We start from the raw sequence: 23,206 nt of genomic DNA on the forward strand, positions 1-23,206 counted from the left end.
AGTGTTTCCCAACCCGGGTGCCTCCAGCTGCTGCAAAACTACAATTCCCAGCTTGTTGGACTATATATAGTAGTATATAGTATAGGCCACTGTATCCCAACCAGGGGTGCCTCCAGCTGTTGCAAAACTATAACACCCAACGGCTGTCCGGGCATGCTTGGAGTTGTAGCTTTGCAACAGCTGGAGGCGCTCTGGTTGGGAAACATTGGTATAAGTTATGGTGCAACATTTTGGGAGTTGAAGGTTTAGTTGGATAAATAATGGCCATTGCATTGCCGGTATTTTTAATATAAAAAGGGTGGCCAAAATACCGGCTGTGCCGTTAAAATACTGGCCGGGTGGTATGATTATTTTATTGTAATAATGACCTTTCAAATCAGTCACAAAGTGAACAAAAGCGGGGGGGGGGACACATCTGTAGAATGTGAATACGAACATGTTTCAGATTAGAGTATAAAAAATATATATATAATCAGCGCTATTGTTCAAAAATTAATAAAACAAAATAATAATAAAGTGCAATATTCAGCAGTTTACCTGTATTCAGTAGTAAGTGCATACACCTTAACTACTGGATACAGGTAAACTGCAGAATATGGCACTTTATTATTAATTTGTGTCACGGTTCGGCTGGCAGGAGGTGGATCCTCTGTGCCAGAGAGGGATTGGCGTGGACCGTGCTAGTGGACCGGTTCTAAGTTACTACTGGTATTCACCAGAGCCCGCCGCAAAGCGGGATGGTCTTGCAGCGGCGGTAGTAACCAGGTCGTATCCACTAGCAACGGCTCAACCTCTCTGACTGCTGAAGATAGGCGCGGTACAAGGGAGTAGACAAGAGCAAGGTCGGACGTAGCAGAAGGTCGGGGCAGGCAGCAAGGATCGTAGTCAGGGGCAACGGCAGGAGGTCTGGAACACAGGCTAGGAACACACAAGGAAACGCTTTCACTGGCACAATGGCAACAAGATCCGGCGAGGGAGTGCAGGGGAAGTGAGGTATACATAGGGAGTGCACAGGTGAACACACTAATTAGAACAACTGCGGCAATCAGTGGCGCAGTGGCCCTTTAAATCGCAGGGAGCGGGGCCGCGCGCGCCGGGACAGGACCGACGGAGAGCGAGTCAGGTACGGGAGCCGGGGTGCGCATCGCGAGCGGGCGCCACCCGGATCGCGAATCGCATCCCGGCTGGAGACGGTATCGCAGCGCACCCGGTCAGTGGATCCGACCGGGGCGCTGCAGTAGCGAGGATGTTGCGAGCGCTCCGGGGAGGAGCGGGGACCCGGAGCGCTCGGCGTAACAGTACCCCCCCCCTTGGGTCTCCCCCTCTTCTTGGAGCCTGAGAACCTGAGGACCAGACTTTTGTCTAGGATGTTGTCCTCAGGTTCCCAGGATCTCTCTTCAGGACCACAGCCCTCCCAATCAACCAAAAAAAATGTTTTTCCTCTGACCGTCTTGGAGGCCAGTATCTCCTTTACGGAGAAGATGTCAGAGGAACCGGAAACAGGAGTGGGAGAAACAAGTTTGGGAGAGAAACGGTTGATGATGAGTGGTTTAAGAAGAGAGACATGAAAGGCATTAGGAATACGAAGAGAAGGAGGAAGAAGAAGTTTGTAAGAGACAGGATTAATTTGGCACAAGATTTTGAAAGGACCAAGATAGCGTGGTCCCAGTTTGTAGCTGGGGACACGAAAGCGGACATATATAGCGGAGAGCCATACCTTGTCTCCGGGAGAAAAAATGGGGGGAGCTCTTCTTTTCTTATCGGCAAACTTTTTCATGCGAGATGAAGCCTGTAAAAGAGAATTTTGGGTCTCTTTCCATATGGTGGAAAGGTCACGAGTCACTTCATCCACAGCGGGCAAACCAGAGGGCAAGGGAGTAGGGAGGGGGGGAAGAGGGTGACGGCCGTACACCACGAAAAATGGGGATTTAGAAGAAGATTCAGAGACTCTGAAGTTGTACGAGAATTCGGCCCATGGTAGAAGATCTGCCCAGTCATCCTGGCGGGAGGAAACAAAATGCCGTAAATAGTCACCCAGGACCTGGTTAATTCTTTCTACTTGCCCATTGGATTGAGGATGATAAGCAGAAGAGAAGTTTAATTTAATCTTGAGTTGTTTACAGAGAGCCCTCCAGAATTTTGACACGAATTGGACGCCTCTATCCGAGACGATCTGTGTGGGCAAACCGTGAAGACGAAAAATGTGTACAAAAAATTGTTTTGCCAACTGAGGCGCTGAAGGAAGACCAGGAAGAGGAACAAAATGTGCCATCTTGGAAAATCGATCAACGACCACCCAAACAACAGTGTTGCCACGGGATGGGGGTAAGTCTGTAATAAAGTCCATACCAATCAGAGACCAAGGCTGTTCGGGGACAGGCAGAGGGTGAAGGAGACCAGCAGGCTTCTGGCGAGGAGTCTTATCCCGGGCACAGACAGTACAGGCCCGCACAAAATCAACAACATCCGTCTCCAGAGTCGGCCACCAATAGAAGCGAGAGATGAGTTGCAAGGACTTTTTGATGCCCGCATGGCCAGCGAGGTGGGAGTAGTGACCCCATTTGAGAATCCCGAGACGTTGGCGTGGAGAAACGAAGGTCTTCCCTGGAGGAGTTTGCCTGATGGAGGCTGGAGAAGTGGAGATCAGACAGTCAGGAGGAATGATGTGTTGCGGAGAGACCTCTACTTCCGAAGCATCCGAGGAACGAGAGAGAGCATCGGCCCTAATGTTCTTGTCGGCAGGGCGAAAATGAATTTCAAAGTTAAAACGGGCAAAGAACAAAGACCACCTGGCCTGGCGAGGATTCAGCCGTTGGGCAGACTGGAGATAGGAGAGATTCTTGTGGTCGGTGTAAATGATAACTGGAAATTTTGATCCCTCCAGCAGATGCCTCCATTCCTCAAGTGCCAATTTAATGGCCAGTAGTTCTCGATCCCCGATGGAGTAGTTCCTCTCCGCCGGAGAGAAGGTCCTAGAAAAAAACCCACAAGTAACAGCATGCACGGAAGAATTTTTTTGTAGAAGGACCGCTCCAGCTCCCACTGAGGAGGCATCAACCTCCAATAGGAAGGGTTTAGATGGGTCAGGTCTGGAGAGCACGGGAGCAGAAGAAAAGGCAGACTTGAGCCGTTTAAATGCGTCTTCCGCTTGAGGGGACCAGGACTTAGGATTGGCATTTTTCTTGGTTAAAGCCACGATAGGAGCCACAATAGTGGAAAAATGAGGAATAAATTGTCTGTAATAATTGGCGAACCCCAAAAAACGTTGGATAGCACGGAGTCCGGAGGGGCGTGGCCAATCTAAGATGGCAGAGAGTTTATCTGGGTCCATTTGTAGTCCCTGGCCAGAAACCAAGTATCCTAGGAAAGGAAGAGATTGACATTCAAACAGACATTTCTCCATTTTGGCATAAAGTTGATTGTCTCGAAGTCTCTGAAGAACCATGCGGACATGCTGGCGGTGTTCCTCTAAGTTGGCAGAAAAAATCAGAATATCGTCCAGATACACAACAACACAGGAATATAAGAGATCACGAAAAATTTCATTAACAAAGTCTTGGAAGACGGCAGGGGCGTTGCACAGGCCAAAGGGCATGACCAGATACTCAAAGTGTCCATCTCTAGTGTTAAATGCAGTTTTCCATTCGTCCCCCTCCCTGATGCGGATGAGATTAGAAGCACCTCTTAAGTCCAGTTTGGTAAAGATGTGGGCACCTTGAAGGCGATCAAAGAGTTCTGAGATAAGAGGTAGGGGGTAGCGGTTCTTTACCGTGATTTTATTAAGTCCGCGGTAATCAATGCAAGGACATAGGGAGCCATCTTTTTTGGACACAAAGAAAAATCCAGCTCCGGCAGGAGAGGAGGATTTGCGGATAAACCCCTTTTTTAAATTTTCCTGGATGTATTCAGACATAGCAAGAGTCTCTGGGGCGGACAGAGGATAAATTCTGCCCCGGGGTGGAGTAGTGCCCGGGAGGAGGTCAATAGGACAGTCATAAGGCCTGTGAGGAGGTAAAGTCTCAGCTTGTTTTTTGCAAAATACGTCAGCATAGTCCATATAAGCCTTAGGGAGACCGGTTACAGGGGGAACCTCAGGGTCACGGCAGGGAGTACTGGGAACCGGTTTAAGACAGTCCTTGAAACAAGAAGTACCCCAGCTCTTGATCTCTCCTGTGGACCAATCAAGGGTTGGGGAATGGCGTTGAAGCCACGGTAGTCCAAGGAGAATTTCGGAAGTGCAATTGGAGAGGACCAAAAACTCAATTTTTTCGTGATGAGGTCTGATGCACATTAGGAGGGGCTCCGTGCGGTAACGTACGGTACAGTCCAATCTTTCATTGTTAACACAATTGATGTAGAGGGGTCTGGCGAGACTGGTCACCGGGATGTTGAACCTGTTGATGAGAGAGGCCAAAATAAAATTTCCTGCAGATCCGGAATCCAAGAAGGCCATAGTAGAGAAGGAGAAGGTAGAGGCAGATATCCGCACAGGCACAGTAAGGCGTGGAGAAGCAGAGTTGACATCAAGAACTGTCTCACCTTTGTGCGGGGTCAGCGTACGTTTTTCCAGGCGGGGAGGATGGATAGGACAATCCTTCAGGAAGTGTTCGGTACCGGCACAGTACAGGCAAAGATTCTCCATGCGGCGTCGTGTCCTCTCTTGAGGTGTCAAGCGAGACCGGTCAACTTGCATAGCCTCCACGGCGGGAGGCACAGGAACGGATTGCAGAGGACCAGAGGAGAGAGGAGCCGAGGAGAAAAAACGCCTCGTGCGAACAAAGTCCATATCCTGGCGGAGCTCCTGACGCCTTTCGGAAAAACGCATGTCAATGCGAGTGGCTAGATGAATGAGTTCATGCAAGTTAGCAGGAATTTCTCGTGCGGCCAGAACATCTTTAATGTTGCTGGATAGGCCTTTTTTAAAGGTCGCGCAGAGGGCCTCATTATTCCAGGATAATTCGGAAGCAAGAGTACGGAATTGGATGGCGTACTCGCCAACGGAAGAATTACCCTGGACCAGGTTCAGCAGGGCAGTCTCAGCAGAAGAGGCTCGGGCAGGTTCCTCAAAGACACTTCGAATTTCCGAGAAGAAGGAGTGTACAGAGGCAGTGACGGGGTCATTGCGGTCCCAGAGCGGTGTGGCCCATGACAGAGCTTTCCCAGACAGAAGGCTGACTACGAAAGCCACCTTAGACCTTTCAGTAGGAAACTGGTCCGACATCATCTCCAAGTGCAGGGAACATTGTGAAAGAAAGCCACGGCAAAACTTAGAGTCCCCATCAAATTTATCCGGCAAGGATAGTCGTAGGCCGGAAGCGGCCACTCGCTGCGGAGGAGGTTCAGGAGCTGGCGGAGGAGATGATTGCTGAAGCTGTGGTAGTAGCTGCTGTAGCATCACGGTCAGTTGAGACAGCTGGTGGCCTTGTTGCGCTATCTGTTGCGACTGCTGGGCGACCACCGTGGTGAGGTCGGCGACAACTGGCAGTGGAACTTCAGCGGGATCCATGGCCGGATCTACTGTCACGGTTCGGCTGGCAGGAGGTGGATCCTCTGTGCCAGAGAGGGATTGGCGTGGACCGTGCTAGTGGACCGGTTCTAAGTTACTACTGGTATTCACCAGAGCCCGCCGCAAAGCGGGATGGTCTTGCAGCGGCGGTAGTAACCAGGTCGTATCCACTAGCAACGGCTCAACCTCTCTGACTGCTGAAGATAGGCGCGGTACAAGGGAATAGACAAGAGCAAGGTCGGACGTAGCAGAAGGTCGGGGCAGGCAGCAAGGATCGTAGTCAGGGGCAACGGCAGGAGGTCTGGAACACAGGCTAGGAACACACAAGGAAACGCTTTCACTGGCACAATGGCAACAAGATCCGGCGAGGGAGTGCAGGGGAAGTGAGGTATACATAGGGAGTGCACAGGTGAACACACTAATTAGAACAACTGCGCCAATCAGTGGCGCAGTGGCCCTTTAAATCGCAGAGACCCGGCGCGCGCGCCCTAGGGAGCGGGGCCGCGCGCGCCGGGACAGGACCGACGGAGAGCGAGTCAGGTACGGGAGCCGGGGTGCGCATCGCGAGCGGGCGCCACCCGCATCGCGAATCGCATCCCGGCTGGAGGCGGTATCGCAGCGCACCCGGTCAGTGGATCCGACCGGGGCGCTGCAGTAGCGAGGATGTTGCGAGCGCTCCGGGGAGGAGCGGGGACCCGGAGTGCTCGGCGTAACAATTTGTTTTAATCATTTTTGCACAATAGCGCTGATTATATATATATATATATACATATATATATATATATATATATATATATATATATATATTTATTATATATAATTTTATACATTAACTTATTATATGGTTAAAGGGGTTATCCAGGAAAAAACTTTTTTTTATATATCAACTGGCTCCAGAAAGTTTAACAAATTTGTAAATTACTTCTATTAAAAAATCTTAATCCTTTCAGTACTTATGAACTTATGAAGTTGAGTTGTTCTTTCCTGTCTAAGTGCTCTCTGATGACACGTGTCTCGGGAAATGCCCAGTTTAGAAGCAAATCCCCATAGCAAACCTCTTCTACTCTGTGCAGTTCCCGAGACAAGCAGAGATGTCAGCAGAGAGCACTGTTGCCAGACAGAAAACAACAACTCAACTTCAGCAGCTGATAATTATTGAAAGGATTAAGATTTTTTAATAGAAGTCATTTACAAATCTGTTTAACTTTCTGGAGCCAGTTGATATAAAAAAAAAAAAACTTTAACAGGGAACCATATTATTTACTTGGCAGCTTCTCTATCCCTATAATTCTGCCCTACCATAGGTAGCGCTTGTGTTTTTATATTCATATGTTTCAGATTAGATTTATCAGTTTAAAGTATTGTAGTTGCTGAAAATGTTCTTGTAAAGTCTAAGGCTGCAAATAACTTTCAAATGGAAATTAGGAGGTCAGAAAAGCAAACAATTTACAGCAGTGAGGTCAGAATATGTGACCACCCTGACTAGGAGTCATAAGATAAGGAAAGTCTTATCTAACACACTAAGATACAATCTCCAAACTTTATTTCAAGAACATGTAATCAGTCTAAGAAGTATTACAATTAGAGATGAGCGAACTTACAGTAAATTCGATTCGTCACAAACTTCTCGGCTCGGCAGTTGATGACTTTTCCTGCATAAATTAGTTCAGCTTTCCGGTGCTCCGGTGGGCTGGAAAAGGTGGATACAGTCCTAGGAGACTCTTTCCTAGCAATGTATTGTTACGCCGAGCGCTCCGGGTCCCTGCTCCTCCCCAGAGCGCTCGCGGCGTTCCTCTCTCTGCAGCGCCCTGGTCAGACCCGCTGACCAAGAGCGCTGCACTGACACTGCCGGCGGGGATGCGATTCGCATAGCGGGACGCGCCCGCTCGCGAATCGCATCCCAAGTCACTCACCTGTCCCGGTCCCCGGCTGTCTCGTCCTGGCGTGCGCGGCTCCGCTCCTTAGGGCGCGCGCGCGCGCCAGCTCTCTAAGATTTAAAGGGCCAGTGCACCAATGATTTGTGCCTGGCCCAATCAGTCTAATTAGCCTCCACCTGCTCCCTGTCTATTTAACCTCACTTCCCCTTCACTTCCTTGCCAGATCTTGTTGCCATTGTGCCAGTGAAAGCGTTTCCTTGTGTATCCCTAGCCAGTGTTCCCTAGCTACCGCCGCAGCAAGACCATCCCGCTTTGCGGCGGGCTCTGGTGAATACCAGTAGCAACCTAGAACCGGTCCACCGACACGGTCCACGCCAATCCCTCGCTGACACAGAGGATCCACATCCAGCTAGCCGAATCCTAACAGTAGATCCGGCCATGGATCCCGCTGAGGTCCCGCTGCCAGTTGTCGCTGACCTTACCACGGTGTCGCAACAGATAGAGAAACTTGGACAACAAATCGCCCAACAAGGACAGCAGCTGTCGCAGTTGACCGCCATGCTACAGCAACTTCTGCCACAGCTACAGCAGCAACCATCTCCTCCGCCAGCTCCTGCACCTCCTCCGCAGCGAGTGCCCGCTTCTGGCCTCCGCTTGTCCCTGCCGGACAAATTTGATGGGGACTCTAGACTTTGCCGTGGTTTCCTGTCACAATGTTCCCTACATTTGGAGATGTTGTCGGATCAATTTCCTACAGAACGGTCGAAGGTGGCTTTCGTGGTCAGTCTCCTGTCTGGGAAGGCCTTGTCATGGGCCACACCGCTCTGGGACCGCAATGATCCTGTCACTGCCTCCGTACAGTCCTTTTTCACTGAAATTCGAAGTGTCTTCGAGGAACCAGCCCGAGCTTCCTCTGCCGAGACTGCCCTGCTGAACCTGGTCCAGGGTAATTCTTCAGTAGGCGAGTACGCCATCCAATTTCGTATTCTCGCCTCCGAATTATCTTGGAATAACGAGGCCCTCTGCGTGACCTTTAAAAAAGGCCTATCCAGCAACATCAAAGATGTGCTGGCCGCACGAGAAATTCCTGCCAACCTGCATGAACTTATCCATTTGGCCACCCGCATTGACATGCGTTTTTCTGAAAGACACCTGGAGCTCCGCCAGGAGAAAGACCTTGATCTCTGGGCACCTCTCTCACAGTATCCTTTGCAATCTACCCCTGTGCCTCCCGCAGAGGAGGCTATGCAAGTGGATCGGTCTCGCCTGACCCACGTTACCGAGCGGCAGGAAGAGGCTCCCCCGCACCCGTCCCTCCCGCATCGGCTCCCGGCTCACTCCTTCCCCCATGAAGCTCCTGTCCTGGGTGCCTCCAGTTGTTTTACCACTACAACTCCCAGCATGCCCTGACAGCCAATAGATGTCAGGGCATGCTGGGAGTTGTAGTGGTGAAACAGCTGGAAGCACCCTGTTAGGAGAACTAAGGGCGGAAGTTGGCCCCCCCAGCAGGCATCAGTGACGTGGTGCCTGCTGGGGAAGTCTGCCTGGTAGTGAGCACACTACCAGGCAGACTAAATGCCATTTTTAAAATTGTAAAAAAAATAAATAAATAAAAGGCAGGGAGGGTGTTAGGGATAGAAGGGCAATAGGCAGGGACAGGAAAAAAACAAAAAACATGATGGTGGGAGCTACCCTTTAAGTGTTTCCCAACCAGGGTGCCTCCAGTTGTTGCAAAACTATAACTCCCAGCATGCCCGGACAGCCGAAGGCTGTCCGGGCACGCTAGGAGTTGTAGTTTTGCAACAGCTGGAGGCACCCTCTTTGGGAAACACTGGTCTATGTAGTACACAGTGTCCTAAAAAAGTAACATGGAGCCGCCCTCACCTGGTGTCCAAAGGAGAAGCTAACCCTGGTACAGGTAAAGTGTACAGAACATGTAATACCTCCCTGTACTCTAGGGGGTGCTACCAGACACCAGTCAGTGCATGCACTTCAGTAATACAGGGGTTTTACCAGTGAAATGTCCATTCTGATTGGTCAGATCTTCCAACCATTGACACGTTTCACACTAGTATTTTCTTATTTATTTATTTTGCTAAATGTTTTTTATTGACTGCAACTTTTACATCTCACGCAATCAAAAAATACCCCGTTCTGTACTGACAAAGAACAATAACTCCAAAACAGTTGTGCTCCGATGGGTTGCCATGTCTGGTTTCTCTAAAGGTCTGACAATGACTTGGATGGTAGTCACCTTCTACAGGTCCGTCCTTTGGTCCATGCAAATGAATAGGATTTATGGACTGCTCCATCATGATCTTTATGTTAAAGGAGTTCTCCCCTGCTGGATATCTTATCCACTATCCAAAGCTTTGGGTTATAAAATGTCTGATCCCAGGGGCCCCCACGCGATCTCCCACAGCACCTGCGGCAGTGGTCGTGACGTCACGACCACGCCCCTTCGTGATGTGACGACCCGCCCACTCCATTCATGTCTATGCCCACTGCCATAGACATGAATATAGGGGCATGGCCATGACGTCACGATCAAGGCCGTCAGCTCCAAGCGTCCTGAACAAAATGTCCAGAACGCGGGAGCACTGTGGTACCCCTTTTACCTCTTAACGACCAAGGACGTGTATACACATCCTTGTGCCGTTAACGGTGTATGGCGCAGGCTCCCCCATACCGGCCGGTCCTCTGCTGATTCTGTCCATTCACTGTATAATCCTGTCCATTCGCTCATAGTCACTCCCATTAATAAAATTAAGCTCACGCCCATCTGGCTGATTCCCTGAATTGTCAGACAAACTATAAACCCTCATATCTCAGGAACGGGAGGGCGCATCAAGACACTGTAAAGAGACGTGTGATAGGGACACCATAAGCTATTTAGTAACAGTAACATCTAATTTGTTTGGGGTTTGCCACAGGTCATCTTTCACATGATCAAACAACCACAATATCCTGACTAAATAATACTGCCACATCTTGACTGAATTATACTGCTATACCATGACTGATAATGTAATTCACTTACGCAACTGACGCAAACCAGTCTAAAGGCATCTTCCAGCTACCGTAGGTGCCATCCCCCAGACATTGTAAGCTCCTCACTTTTGTAGGAAATTCTTCCTATGACACAGATGTCCCTGCCCACCAAAATAGCTGGCATATGTCTGCCACACCAACAACATTTTCCCCCCAGGGTCCAAGCCAAAACTGCAAAAGCAACCCCCCCCCCCCCCCACCATCACCAACCACAGTATTCCCCTAGATTTCCACGCACATATACTATCTAGCCAATGCAGAACAATGTAAGACACAGGACATTGGGATAAGGACTTGTAGGCTGCGCTTCTGGTGCCCAGATCTAATGATGCCAGAGGTGGAAATATTCCTTATAATTTACCTCACTACCAAATGTTTATGGACAACGAACATGTTGATCTGGCTTCTCTTCCTCAGTTATGAGACTGGCAGGTTAAAGATTCTCCTGGAGAAGAATGCTCAAAAGGCGGATGGGGACTTATAAGGCATACTTGTCCCACTAGAATTTTGGGAAAAAATATACAAAGTGGCTCTTTCTCCCTGGCGGATTGTATTGATTTTCTTACATTTATTAGGTTACATTAATTTTCTTGGACGTAGTGGATCGTAATAAAGGGGTATTCCGCCCATAGACAAAGAGGTTGATGTCTGATTGCTGGGGCCCGCCGCTGGGACCCCCCCCCCCCCGCGATCTCCGTTCAGCACCTGGCATTCTGTGCCAGTCTGCTGCTCCGGTGCCTTGCAGTGGATTGCAATTTGCCATAGAATGTAATGTGTGACTCAGCACTTTTCTCGGCTTGAGCGCTCCGCCTCCATTACGTTCTATAGGCTGACACTCGCACACCAGCCCCCAACCATTGGTTACTGCAGGGGCTGGGGGGGTGCGAGTGTCACGTGACATATTTAATAGTCACCACATCGCTCCTTACTGCAGTCTCACTTGGGTTATCACAGGGAGAGAGGATCTGTTGAGCCAAGAGAGCTGCATGAAGCTTTGGGTTATCACAGGGAGAGGAGATCCTCTCTCCCTGTGATAACCCAAGTGAGTCTGCAGTGAGGAGCGATGTGGTGACTATTAAATTCGTGACACTTGGCAACCCCCCCCCAGCCCCCGCAATAACCAATGGTTGGGGGCTGGTATGCGAGTGTCAGCCTATAGAATGTAATGGAGGCGGAGCGCTCAAGCCGAGAAAAGTGCTGAGACACACATTACATTCTATGGCAAATTGCAATCCACTGCAAGGCACCGGTCTTGGAAACCTCTATGTTTCTGGGACCGGAGACATGACGTCACACCACGCCCCCTCCATTCATTTCTTTGGGAGGGGACGTGCCAGGGAGCCAATGCGCTCGCTCCTGCCTGTCTGATTGACATCGGCATCGGTCCGAATTCAGGCGTGACGTCACGCCAGCCTGCAGCCGGCCACTAGGAGGGTGACCCCTAGTGGCCGGTTTTCAAACGTAAATAAAAAGGTTTCAATAAAAAAATAATGAAAATATACATATGTACCACAACATATAAAAAAAATAATGTTGATGACAGTGCCCATTTAAAAACTCTGATCATATATTAGCTCCAACGTTTCTATACTAGACATAGTGTGATATATCCCAGGCCGCCTGCCTCCTACACATGGTGCACCTTAGTCGACTTTTATTACCCAATACTATTTAACACTTGCCCTTTAAGGCCGCCTGTCTTCTAAACTCACACTTTTCCATAAGTTTATTACAAAATTTATTTTCAGCATGGCTTGACCTTGTACAGTAACAGATAAGGTCCCTTTAATTAGGTATAAAGGGGATTATCTCATAAAGAGGAGGACGCCTTTGCAGGTTTCCTTTATGGTGGAGGCAGCTGGTCTTGTGTAAACATAGATCCGGCCCATAGATCTTTACCCTGTGACACCATATAACATCATCTATCTTGTCTGGACAGTCATCATACACAATCCTTATCACCAAACCATAAACCATGGTTTATCCATAAACTTTTACATTTATTTGTAAATGCTGAAATTATGACCCCAACAGAGGATGATTTTTAGATTTTTTTCTTATGAATTACAATTCTGGAAATGATTGTCCATCCACCAGTAATTGTTACAGGAAAATACTTTTTCCCCCATACACTTTCAGTATGTCCACACTGCCATAATGTGCCTCTCTTCTTACTAAAAACAAAATACAGCCTGCTAGGCTAAACTAAGGCATACTCACCTAACATAATCCAGTATTAGCAAGTATGGGGAAAATTTATGACTATGTAAGGGGCAACTTAAAGGGGTACTCCACTGGAAAAAAATTTTTTAAATCAACTAGTGCCAGAAAGTTAAACAGATTTGTAAATTATTTCTATTAAAAAATCTTAATCCTTCCAGTACTTATCAGCTCCTGTTTGATCCACAGGAAGTTCTTTTCTTTTTGAATCTCCTTTCTGTCTGACCACAGTACTCTCTACTGACACCTCTGTCCAGTTTAGGAACTGTGCAAAGTAGGAGCAAATACCCATAGAAAACCTATCCTGCTCTGAACAGTTCCTAAAATGGACAGAGGTGTCAGCACCAGCTATGACGCTGGGTCAGCTTGTGAGCGCAAGGTGTACATTTACGCCCTGCATCTTTAACCTCTTGGGGATGCAGGGGGACCGGACCGGGATGCCTGCTGAAATCATTCAACGCTTGGGGGGGTCCTGTGATCCCCCAATGTAGGCGATCGCCGCAAATCACCGGTCAACAGCAATTCTGTGTCATACGGGTTTCCGGTAACCCGGAAAATAAGGGGGAACGGGGTTGTCCAAGACACCCCCGATCCCCCAGAAGGGATAGGAGTGAGGTGGCAGGGGTGCTACCCCTTCTATCCCTGCTATCAGAAGCGATCAATAGCAGATCGGGAGCGGGTGGGGGGGTTAAAGTTCGGTTCCCCCGCTCTGCCCACCCACGTTAGTCCGGGCAGAGCTGGGGAATTGTGCTGAGAGCGGTGGCGGAGGTCCCTTACCGAAAGCGGGCGGCAATCGGTGGCGGGCGGCGATCCTTCTCTAGGTGCGGCGACGATCTTGCAACTGATGGAAGCCAGGTGCCTAGCAACATCTGGAGGGCCACAACTTGTGGTCTCTAATCTGTAGCCCTCCAGATGTTGCAAAACTACAACTCCCAGCATGCCCGGACAGCTGTTTTGTGTCTCTGTATGCTGGGATTTGTAGTTTTGCAAGATTTAGAGGGGTACAGTTTGGAGATCACTGTGCAGTGTTCTCTAAACTGTGGCCCTCTAGATCTGGCAAAACTACAACTCCCAGCATGCCCACACAGCAGTTTGCTGTCTAGGCATGCTGGGATTTGTAGTTTTGCATCATCTGGAGGGCCACAGTTTGGAGATCACTGTGCGGTGGTCTCTAAACCGTGGTCCTCCAAATCTTGCAAAACTACAACTCCCAGCATGCACGAACAGCAAACGGCTGTCTCGGCTTGCTGGGAGTTGTAGTTGCATGCCTCCAGCTGTTGCATAACTACAACTCCCAGCATGCCCTTCGGCGATCAGTACATGCTGGGAGTTGTAGTTTTGCAACAGCTGGAGGCACACTGGTCGGAAAATACTGAGTTAGGTAACAGAACCTTACTCAAGGTTTTCCAACCAGTGTGCCTCCAGCTGTTGCAATACTACAACTCCCAGCATGCACGCTCTGTCAGTGCATGCTGGGACTTGTAGTTTTGCAACAGCTGGAGGTTTGCCCACTCCCCCCACCCCCCATGTGAATGTACAGTGTACATTCACACGGGCAGGGGTTTACAGTGGGTTTCCTGCTTCAAGTTTGAGCTGCTGAAAATTTTCTGCCACAGCTCAAGCTCCTAGCGGGAAACTCACCATAAAATCCCGCCTGTGCAAATGTACCCTAAAAAACACTACACTTACAAAAAATATAGGGTTAAAACACTACATACACACACACACACATGTACACTGACCCCCCCCCCCCCCAATAAAAATGAAAAACGTCTCGTATGGTAGTGTTTCTAAAACGGAGCCTCCAGCTGTTGCAAAACAACAACTCCCAGCATTTGCGGACAGCCACTGACTGTCCAGGCATGCTGGTAGTTTAGCAACAGCTGGAGGCACCCTGTTTGGGAATCACTGGCGTAGAATATTTTTAGTAGCGGAGGCAATTGTACCGCTTACATCCGAGTCCACCCCTATGCAAATCCCTAATGTAGGCCACAAATGCGCATGGCACACATATGGGGTATCTCCTTACTCGGGAGCAATTGCGCTACAAATTTTGGGGAGGCTTTTTCTCCTTTTTCCCCGTATGAAAAGGAAAAGTTGGGGTCTACACCAGCCTGTTACAAAAAGGTAAAAGCAAAAAAAGGTCCCCAACAAATTTGTACGTCCAACTTTTGTGAAAATTCATCAAACACCTGTGGGGTTTTAAGGCTCACTGTACCCCTTGTTACGATCCTTGAGGGGTTTAGTTTCCAAAATAGTGTTATTTTTGTTTCTGCTGTTCTGGCACCATAGGGGCTTTTTTAAATGCAACATGCACCCCCAAAAACCAAATTTGCTTTCCAAAAGCCAAATGTGACTCATCCTTTCCTGAGCATTGTAGTCCACACATGGGGTATTTCCATACTTTTTGAACTTTTTTTTTTGGGGGGGGGGCATTTCCTCCTATTCTCCCCTTGTAAAAAATGTTAAATTTGGGGAAAAACAAGCATTTTAGTGAAAATGTTTTTTTTCATTTACACATCTGACTTTAACAAAAACGCCTGTGGGGTGTTAAGGTTCACTGTACCTCTTATTACGTTTCTTGAGGGGTGTCGTTTCCTATATAATATGCCATGGGGTTTTTATTTTGCTGTTCTGGCACCATAGGGGCTTCCTAAATGCGACATGCCCCCCAAAAAACATTTCAGAAAAAATCACTCTCTAAAATCCCATTGTCGCTCCTTCCCTTCTGAGCCCTCTACTGCACCCGCCGAACACTTTACATCCACATATGAGGTATTTCCTTACTCAAGAGAAATTGGGTTACAAATTTTGGGGGGATTGCTCTCCTTTTTCCCCTTATAAAAGTACATGCGAGTGTAAAAAAAAATTAAGATTTTGCATTTTCTCCTTCACTTTGCTGCTATTCCTGTGAAACCCATAAAGGGTTAACACACTTTTTGAATGGTACAGTTTTTATAATGGGGTCATTTATGGGGTATTTCTCACATGAAAGCCCCTCAAATCCACTTCAAACTGAACTGGTCCCTGAAAAATTCAGATTTTGAAATTTTTGTGAAAAATTGCTGCAATACTTTGAAGCCCTCTAATGTCTTCAAAAAGTAAAAACATGTCAACTTCATGATGCCAACATAAAGTAGACATATTTTACATGTGAATCAATATATAATTTATTTGGGATGTCCATTTTCCTTATAAGAAGAGAGTTTCAAAGTTTAAAAAAATTCAACATTTTCACATTTTTCATCAAATTTTAGAATTTTTTACCAAGAAATTATGCAAGTATCGCCAAAATGTTACCACTTACATAAGGTAGAATATGTCATGAAAAAACAATCTCGGAATCAGAATGAAAAGTAAAAGCATCCCAGAGTTCTTAATACACAAAGTGACAGTGGTCAAAATTGCAAAAAAGGGCTGAGTCCTCAAGGTGAAATTGGGCAGAGTCCCTAAGGGGTTAAGGAGTTAAATTAGCACTCCCAGAACCAACATTTTTACATGTTGTACATCTTGCCAAAACTATTATACTTCATAATAAAATGTATCTCATTCTTATAGAAATCATGGTTTATAAAAAAATAAAAATAAACACCACTAGGGGTCTCCATACCTTCCAGAACATAATCCTGTTCGGCTGCAGCATCATCTTTTCTGAAACACAGTCTGGGACAAAGTCCAGGAAGTAAGGGCCGGACTAGCACTAGTACTCCTCTGTGCTCACTCCTGTCCTAACATACTGCAACATGAAAACAGAGAAGAGGGGATTACAGAGCAGTCTGCAGTGATTGGATGAAGAGACCCAACAAAGCACAGCAGACTAAGGGAGGAAGTGAACACATGGTGAGTGAGGGCAGGCTCAGTGCTTGCCTTAGACATGCCCCTTCCTGAGCAGTGGATGTCAGAATAAGGTTAGGTTCACATTGTCATTTGCAGCCGACCCGTTAAGGGTCTGATCGACTAAAAAAACGGGAAAAAAAAGAGCCAATTGGAACCTATAATGAGTCGGATGCAATCGGCTATTATCGGGTCCCCATTCACTTGCATGGGGTCCATCGGTGATCTGGTATTTTTACAGGAGTTTAGCATATAAAAAAATTGTGCTTGCACAATTTTTTTCTCCGCTCAGCTCCTGTCCTTCTGGCCGGATTGCCGAGAGAACTCTGAATAGCGGAGTCCGACGCCAATGTGAACGAGGTCTAAGTGAGCAGCAGAACAGAGGGATGTGTGAACCAGATACAGAAGATAGACACATAAAAAAAAAAGATATGCAAAGTATCTGCATTACCTAGTAACATATTTAAAGGGTTACACTGCTGCTCAGCGTTTGGAACTGTTCCAAACGCTGGAACCGGGAGCTTGTGTTGTCATAGCCCCGCCCCTCATGACGTCACGTCCCACCCCCTCAATGCAAGTCTATGGGAGGGATCCCATAGACTTGCATTGAGGGGGCAGGGCGTGACATCATGAGGGGGTGGGTCTATGACGTAACGAGCTCCCGGGCGGCGGCTCCAGAGATTTTGCTGCACTGTGGGCAGAATTTCCGTGCAAGATGTTTACAGCACGGAAATTAAATTTTTCGTTTCCGCATAAAGAAAAAAACACGTTCATTCTTTGTGCGCAGTCCGCACGGAATGCATAGCAGTCTATTAAATGGCGCCCCACAGTGTCCGGAATGTCCACGCAGAGATTCTCCGTACAGACATTCCGTCATGTTACCAGGGTAGACCAGAATGCCAGGGCTGGATTGAGTGAGACGAGGATGCTTTATTTTAGGGTACGTTCACCCAGGTGGGTTACCTGCGAGTTTCCTCCTGTGGGTTTGAGTTTCCCACTGCAGCTTTTCTTGTCTTTTTTTTGTCTTTGCGGTCATGTGCCATAATTATGAAAAGGCACACAGGCTTTGATACATTTGGCGCATTTTCATAAACACCTGATCCAGGGCAGCATCTCATTTTGTCTGTGTTTAGAAGATTTTCTAAGGTGGAGATTTACAAAAACCTGTCCAGAGGAAAAGTTGCAATATTGCCCATAGCAACCAATCAGATCGCTTCTTTCATTTTTGAAAAGACCTGTGAAAAATGAAAGACGCAATCTGATTGCAACTTTTCTTCTGCAGGTTTTGATAAATCTCCCCCTTAGAAAATCGTCTATACAATGACAAAATGAGATGAAGCCCTGGAAGATTTTCAGGTGTTTATGAAAATGCGCCAAATGTATTAAAGCCTGTGTGCCTTTTCATAATTATGGCACATGACCGCAAAGACAAAAAAAAAAGTACGAGTACCGATACTTTAATTCTAGTACTCGCCAATACCAATTACGAGTACTTTTATTTAATTTTTAAAGGGAATATGACACCAGGGTGACCCGGTTTGTGGCGCTGTTTACCGTGCTGATATGTGGGTCCTTGTTGTGTACAATGGAGGCGGCTGCTGTAGGATGAGCCAAGATTTCTCTCTTCTCCATTGGGCAGAACAGGGAATTTGCATTGGCAGCGCTGATTGCGCTGATGTTCACATGGTGAGCAGCGGTAGAAACCGGGTCACCTGCACTATCTACCTATAAATTCAAGCTAGTGCAGGTGACATTGCCTTTAATAGTAGGTGGTATCCCCTTGTAGGCAGTATAGGTAGTTGCAGACATTAGCAGCAGCCCCCTGTTGACTGCAGCCCCCCCCCTTTGTAGACAGTGCCCCCCTGTAGAGAGCAGGCCCCCCCTTGTAGACAGAAGCCCCCCCTGTAGACAGCAGCCCCCCCCCTTGTAGACAGAAGCCCACCCTGTAGACAGCAGCCCCCCTTGTAGACAGCATCCCCCCCTTGTAGACAGCATCCCCCCTGTAGACAGCAATCCCCCCTGTAGACAGCAGCCCCCCCTTGTAGACAGCAGCCCACCCCTTGTAGACAGCAGCCCCCCCTTGAAGACATCACCCCCCCTCTTGTAGACATGAGGCCCCCCTTGTAGACAGCAGTCCTCCCTTGTAGGCAGCAGCCCCCATTGTAGGCAGCAGCCCCCCCCCTTGTAGACAGCAGCCCCCCTTGTAGACAGCAGCCCCCCCTTGCAGACAGCAGCCCCCCCCTTGTAGACAGCAGCCCCCCCTTGTAGGCAGCTGCCCCCCCTCCCCCTTGTTGACAGCTGCCCACCCTTGTAGACAGCCCCCACCACCACACCCTTGGTAGTGCCCCTGGGAGTTGCTCACTTGCGGCTGTCCTCTGTCTGGTGTGGCCGCTCCGCTGCCTCGTTCTTCTGTCTGCATCATGGCGTCCTATGGAGGAGCATGTGACATACAGGTCACTCTGCTTCCTCCATAGCGTTACACTGGGCGCAGTGGAGGAGGTGGAGTGACGTGTGTCACATGCTCCTCCATGGGACGCCATGATGCGGACGGGAGAACGTGGCAGCGGAGGGGGGCATTTGACGGGAGGACGCCACACTGCAGCAGGTATCGGATTTGGTATCAGGGACATTAAACGAGTCCCCGATACCATGCAAATACCTGGTATCGGTACCAATACTAGTATCGGTATTGGGACATCCCTAGTTTGCATGAGCTGAATCTTTAAAACATGTTTATTCTTTTGGAGGGTCCTGAAACTTGAATTTCGACTACAGAATGCAGCAGAGTCCTATTAAAAACAAGAGGACTTCTGCAAACAGAATTCTGCAACGGAATTTCGCCAGTGGAATTTTAGCAGTGTAGACGGACCCTTACAGAAATATTTCCACCAACAAGCATTGTCCTAGTAACAAACGCCAGTACTGCAGTGCTAATGTACCCGCTGGCACTGCTATGTGTGTTTTATACATGCGCCATGCCGTGAGTCACGAACAGATTTTATTTCTGCAGAAATGTTTTGACTTCTTGCTATTTTGCTTGCAGTTTCTGGCATGTTTACATAATACGCATTATGTTACAACAGTTGTGGGAATTACATGGAACATTAGGACACGTGTCTGCCTTGGAGACACCATATCAGGATTGAATCAATATGTAGAAGACCACGGAGATATCCACAGGGAAGACATGGCCGTATACGATTCATCCTATTCCATGGATCTCTATATAGGTCAGCGCTGCACTGTTACTTTGCACCACATATGTGAACACCACCTTACACCATGTTGTCAGCTTCACCTTCAATTCACTTCAATGGACAGAACCAATGGCCACCAGTTATATCAAGCAAGAAACACGATGGCTGGAGGATGTTCACACATGGGAGATACACTTAGACTAGGTGTCTACTCATTTTTTATTTTCAAAAAAAGCCCAAACTGCCCCACAACGTAAAAAAAAATAATAATAATACAAAAAGAAAATAAAAAGCTGCAGCCAGATGTTAGCTGCTAGTCAATTGGGAATGCAAACCGTACTACCCACTGGGCGATTTTCTCTTAGGCGATTTTCAAAACTGCAGCATGTTGAGACTATGGCGTTTTTTTTTAGTGAAATCTTTAGGGATGTTGTACTCGTGCAAATGTCCCTGATACCTAAGAGGTGCCCTGTGCACGCTACCCGAACTATGCAGCATGCTGAGCGCAGGACATAGCCGGGACCCGTGGCTAATACCGGACATCACTGATCGGGGTGATGTCAAGAATGAACCATTTAGACAACGCAATCAAAGTTGATTGCGGCATCTAAAAGTCCTGAGATTAGTTCAGGGATGCTAATCGGGATCACTGAGGTGAAATCGCGGTGTCCCGATCAGCTGAGAGGACGGATGGAGGTCCCTTACCGTGCTCCATGCTGTCCGATCGTTGCTCCTTTACTGCAGCTAAAAGGAGCACCAATAACACTGATCAATGCTATGCTTTGGCAGATAGCAGATTGCATGTAATAGTTCCCTAACAAAAAATTGTGAAAAAAAGGTGTAAAAAAACAAACAAATATTAATAAATGTGAATTAACCCCACCCTAATAACAATTTGAATCCCCCTTTTCAAAAAGTTTAAATATAAGAAAAAAAAAAAAATATATATATATATATATATATTTATATATATAAAAAAACCCTTCCTCTTATAAAAAAAAAAAAAACACCCCTTTTTCCCATTAGAGAAAAATATTTAAAAGACTGTCACATGACATTGAAAAAACAGTCTCGGTTGGGCTCCCAGCAGATGGAACCCCTGTGATAAATTGTCCTACTCTACAGTACTCCTTTATAGCGCAACTGTCACAAATTTGTACTTCCCCCCCCCTACACTAATCACAGGTGACAGAGTTCTTCATAATTACTCTTCAGGCCATTTGCCGCTTTCTAGCGGCTTTGATCAGGCTAAAAAATGCTTTATAAGACGGTCAGCAACAGTAGGATAGGTTTGGCTATGCCCAGCGGCCCCCTGTATGCCATCGCTGGCACCGCTGTGTGATTGACAGACAGATCCCAGCCCATAGGCCCCTTTTTATCCTTTTCTGCGGTGGCAAACATTCAAATGTTTAAGAAAAACCAGTGCCCATTCTCCTATCAGCTTACAGTGGCGGCACAGTGGGCTAGTATTCATAGCATGTGCTCGCTAGAGGCAGAGCATTACGCCGCACACTGGGGCCGGGAGTGAGCGTTCAACAGCGGTGAATGTATCGCAGTGTACTGGGACCATCGGGAGAGAGAGCGCTCCTAGCGCCAGGAGACAGTTTTCTTCACATCACTGATGTTGCCCTCCGCGCGGCTAGTTTTCATGGCAAGCGCTCGCTCCCGGCCCCAGTGAACACTTGCTATGAATACTAGCCCGCTGGGCCGCACTGTAAGCTGATATGACGGGCACTGGTTTTTCTTATACATTTGAATGTTGGCCGCCACAGATAAGAATAATAAGCGGTCTATGCGCTGGGACCTGTCTGTCAATCACATAGCGGTCCCAACGCTGGCATACAGAGGATCGGCATGGGGGCCGCAGGGCATAGCCAAACCTATCCGACTGTTACTGACCGTCTTATAAAGCATTTTTTAGCCTGATCAAAGCAGCTAGAAAGCGTCAAAAGGTATACCTGATAGTAATTATTAGTGTTGCTCGCGAATATTCGCAATTCGAATATTATTCGCGAATATCGCATATTCGCGAATTTCGCGAATATAGCGCTATATATTCGTAATTACGAATAATCGTTTTTTTTTTTTTTTTTTTTTTTTTTTCTTCACAGTACACATCACAGTGATCCTCCCTCTCTGCTTCCAGCTTGTGTGGTGTAGAGAAGGCTGTAATACTACTGTGTGAGACTGGCGTGCGAAAATTCGCATATACGAAAATTAACACATGCTGATTTTCGCATATGCGAATTTTCACATGTGTTAATTTTCGCATACGCATATTTTCGCATATGCGAAAATAAAACGAGAATATAACGAATATGCGAATATTCGTCCATATATTCGCGAATATTCGCGAATTCGAATATGGCCTATGCCGCTCAACACTAGTAATTATGAAGAACTTTGTTTATGGGGGTACAAATTCGTGACAGTTGCGCTCTAAAGGGGTACTCCGCTGCTCAGTGTTTGAAACAAACTGTTCCGAACGCTGGAGCCGGCGCCAGGAGCTCGTGACATCATAGCCCCGTCCCCTCAATGCAAGTCCCCCTCAATAACGTCACACCACGCCCCCTCAATGCAAGTCTATTTAGATAGTTGTAGTGTTGCTGCCCGTTTATTGTTTGGGCTATGTTCACATGGCAGAATATCTGTAAAATGTCCACCCTGAAAACACAGACAGACACTCTGCAAATAGTGAACGCAGGAAAACACAGACAGACCGTTTGGAAATGCCCCTTCTCCATAGGCCACAATGCATTTCCTGAGCAGAACTGATCAATTCATTTCTGTGAGGCCGGAATCGAGATTTCCGCGGCAAAAAATTCCGCCATGTGAACACGGCCATAGGTTATTGGAGAGGAATTTACTTGAGTAATTCCGCTTGCTTATTCCTCTCTAATTCATTCAGCAGTGCCATACCCCCCTTGACTTGAATTGAATTCCGCTTCTCAGTCCACACTGAGGAATTTCTGCGAGCGGAATTCCGATGCGGTATTGTTCCGCATGAAGAATGAATATGTTCTTTCTTCTAGGGATCGACCGATATCGATTTTTTAGGGCCGATACTCTGTGGAGGTTAGGGCTGATAGCCGATAACTTATACCGATATTCCGGTATAAGTTATCGGCTATTTATCCCCCCCCCCCGCCCGCGCGACACCGCTGCAGATCATTTATGTAAAGCGGGCGCTTTAAATCAATGAACTGCAGCGGCTATTGCGATGCCAGAGACCACCGCCGCCACCCGCTTCTCTCCCCTTGCCTGTCCGGGGGTCCTCCTGAGTTCTCTCACCGCCACCGCGACCGCCCCCCCCTCCCCCCCACCGCTGCGCCACCCCACCGCACCGCACCCCACCCCCAGTTTTATAATTACCTGTTCCCGGGGTCCACGCTACATCTGGCTCCGGGGGCGTCCTCCTGAGCTGTCACTGTGCGCACTGACGGTGACATCGCGTTGAGGACGTCACTCGTCATTGCGCAGTGCACAGCGTAACACAGGACGTTGCAGGAGCCAGAAGTAGC

At 47.8% G+C, this 23,206-nt stretch overlaps 1 protein-coding gene across 1 annotated transcript in view; it reads right to left on the reverse strand.

Moving 5' to 3' along the window:
* Positions 1-16,282, reverse strand: part of CCDC82 (coiled-coil domain containing 82) — a 67,459-nt gene extending 51,177 nt beyond the window's left edge. The window contains exon 1 of the mRNA XM_056561525.1: positions 16,265-16,282. The gene's annotated coding sequence lies outside the window, so the exon portion shown is untranslated. The remainder of the gene's footprint in view (positions 1-16,264) is intronic.
* Between the last annotated feature and the right edge of the window lie 6,924 nt (positions 16,283-23,206).

Source organism: Hyla sarda, chromosome 2 (genome assembly GCF_029499605.1).
Source record: "Hyla sarda isolate aHylSar1 chromosome 2, aHylSar1.hap1, whole genome shotgun sequence".
Classification (NCBI taxonomy): Eukaryota; Metazoa; Chordata; class Amphibia; order Anura; family Hylidae; genus Hyla; species Hyla sarda.